This window comes from Bos indicus, chromosome 14 (genome assembly GCF_029378745.1).
Source record: "Bos indicus isolate NIAB-ARS_2022 breed Sahiwal x Tharparkar chromosome 14, NIAB-ARS_B.indTharparkar_mat_pri_1.0, whole genome shotgun sequence".
Lineage (NCBI taxonomy): Eukaryota > Metazoa > Chordata > Mammalia > Artiodactyla > Bovidae > Bos > Bos indicus.
In genome coordinates, this window is record NC_091773.1 from 30,632,784 (window position 1) to 30,635,955 (window position 3,172).

General features: G+C 43.6%; 1 pseudogene; it reads right to left on the reverse strand.

The window, feature by feature from the left end:
• Positions 1–1,915: 1,915 nt before the first annotated feature.
• Positions 1,916–2,296, reverse strand: LOC109568340 (mitochondrial pyruvate carrier 2 pseudogene; annotated as a pseudogene).
• Positions 2,297–3,172: the final 876 nt, after the last annotated feature.

Here is a 3,172-nt window from a genome sequence, read left to right on the forward strand (position 1 = left end):
ATCCACTTGCAATGCAGGAGATTCCAGTTCAATTACTGTGTCAGGGAGATCCGCTGGAGAAGGGATAGGATACCCAGTCTAGTATTCTTGGGCTTCCCTTGTGGCTCAGCTGGTAAAGAATCCGCCTGCAATGCAGGAGACCTGAGTTCAATCCCTGGGTTGGGAAGATCCCTTTAGAAGGGAAAGGCTACGCACTCCAGTATTCAGGTCTGGAGGGTTGCAAAGAGTAGGACACAACAGAGCAACTTTCACTCAGTTCCCCAGCCAGGGTTTGAACCCAAGTCCCCTGCATTGCAAAGTGGATTCTTAACCACTGGGCCACCGGGGAAGTCTCTCCCTCTAAAGAGGTTAAATTTAAGCTCCTTTAATCTGGTATCCAAGGCTCTTCACCATGTGATCCCTATTGTCTTCTGCAGCCTCGTTTCTTGTCACTCACTTCCTTTTGTTTATACTTCAGGAACACCGAAGTGTGAGTTTCTTGCTCATACCATGATGCTTCCCTTTATTCATACTTTCCTAGAATTCCCTCCTTCCTTTTTGCCTGGTTAACTCCTACCAACTACTTAAGACGATTCAAGTGCCATCTCAAAGAAGTCAGTGCTGTCTTCCAGGATGATTAAGTGTTCTTACTTGACTCACCCCAAGCCTTGGCATATCCATCATTAAACTTATCACTTGGCATTCAAATAATTTATTTATGTGTAGCTTTTGTCCTTCAGAGCTTGGCAGGTGCTCAGTAAGTGCTTCTTTAATAAATATTTCTGAAAGACAGAGCCAGTGACCACAGAGAATGTGCATGGGGCTCCTTCCCAGAGAGGTTAACAGAGGTTTAAGAAACGCTTCTTGAGTAAGTGGCAGGTGAACAGTTTGTTGCTGAAATAGCAGAATCTGACCACAATTTATAGTCCTTATCTGCATGGCAGTAATGCCAATAATGGGTCATAATTTATAGAACTTAGTTTTTACTTGATAGGTTACTGAAATTCTGATGGTATAAGCTAGTCAGCGTTTCCCTGCCAGCATATTAGAAAAGAGCGCTAAATGCCTGATCTTTTCCCATGGCTTGCTGACTTTGTAGCATGGAGTCAGAAGCAAGACAAAGAAATTAGAAGCCTATGCAGTAGTTCCTGTAGTGGAGAGAACTAGTTATGTGGTAATTGTGATAATGTCTTATCTGATTGTGCATCCACGGCTAAGGCCTTAATGGGCCTTGACACAGCTATAACATTTAGAGTATATTTGGGGGCTATATTATGAAATAACAGACACTTGGTAAGCAATTTTTTTTAATCAAATGTCAATATTATTAGACATCTGTGGCACTGTCTGCTGAGGAAACCACCTCTGCAGCTTCTTCTTATCTTATAACTTATATTGCCTCTTCCTTGTGACTACCTTGGAATCTTACTGTGTGTTTGTATGACCCCCTGATCATAGTGAAATGACTTATGAGTGGGCCAATTATAAAACTCAACTGAAGTTTAAAAACTAACGTATTTGATTGATACAGAGATTGTCACCTGATCTAAGATTGACAAGGAAAATCCAAGATTGTTGGGTTTGGTGAAAGAAAGGTTGAAAGCTGCAGCATGTAAGACTTGGAAGATGAATGGAATCAATTTGCAAAGAGGAAAGAAATGTAAGATATAGCTCCTGGTAGATTTGAGGAAATCTTCCAACTATTCCTTTGAACCAACTATTCTTCCCACAGTTTTGTTTTTTCTTTGTCTTATTAAAAGTTTGCTCCATTTTCCTGTTGAATCAAGTATCAATACTATCTCCTGATTATAGTTAGAGTTTATGCCTGATAAACGTTAGCACGGTTAGCATCACTTTATCAACAACCAGATAATAAATCAGACTAGGTCTCAGTGGCTATGGTCCACATCAAGATTGTTAGGGTGATCAGGAACTCTTATTTGTTTGCTTTAGCTTTTAGTTCTTGGTTATATCTTCAAATATGAGAGAGCTCAGAGGCTCCTGCTGTCCCGGCAAAGGAATTAACAGCAAGCAGACTCCAGTTTTTTGAAATAATTACAAGTGAGTATCTTGACCAAATAAACCCTGTAACCAGAAGAGTAGCTTCAGCTGTGCTGAGTTTTTCTGCAGGTCTGGCCATGCCAGCTGGTTCAGCGCACACCAATCCTCATTTTGTAATTGGAGCCCAGAAAAAAACACTGTGGGACCGGCTGGGTGGTTGTACAATGGCCTCAAGTTCTCAGACAGGAGGAACTCCCACTTCATCAAGGACCTGGTTGTAGGTGGCCTGCAGGCCCTGGATGCCGGCGGCTGACATTTCTATGGATGAGTGATCATGGGCAGCCTCGTGGGAGAGTGGCCACATGCTTGTTCCTAGCTGGCGGTGAAGGGTAGCTGGTCATTTCCTCCAGCCTCAATGCTTCATCAGAGAAGTCAATGGCACCCCACTCCAGTACTCTTGCCTAGAAAATCCCATGGACAGAGGAGCCTGGTAGGCTGCAGTCCATGGGGTCATGAAGAGTTGGACAACTGAGCAACTTCCCTTTCACTTTTCACTTCCATGCATTGGAGAAGGAAATGGCAACCCACTCCAGTGTTCTTGCCTGGAGAATCCCAGGGACGGGGGAACCTGGTGGGCTGCCGTCTATGGGGTTGCACAGAATCGGACACGACTGAAGCAACTTAGCAACAGCAGCAGCAATGCTTCATGCCCTACTCTCTTAGAGGAGAGTAGGGTGCCCTTCCCACAGCTCAGCCTGCCCCTTGCCGACCACCCTTTAGTTTGTGCTCAGAGTTCTCAGTTTTATCATGCTTTCTTTGATAGAGTAAAGCAACAGATTCTCATTTTTGCTTATGCTCATTTGAATTACATTTCTGTCAAATGTAGTCAGAAAAACGTGCAGGCACTAAGCTATGTACCAGTGACTTAAAGAGAAATATACTAAGGTCTTTATCTCCAAGAACCCATGTTCTAGTGAAACAGCATGTTTTAGGCCAATGATTACTTTTGTGGTCTTCCCTGGTGGCTCAGATGGCAAAGAATCTGCCTACCACACAGGAGACCCAGGTTTGATCGCTGAGTTGTGAAGATCCCCTGGAGAAGGGAATGGCTACCCACTCCAGTATTCTTGCCTGGAGAATTCCATAGACAGAGGAGCCTGGCAGGCTACACATTATATCTCATTTATTATTT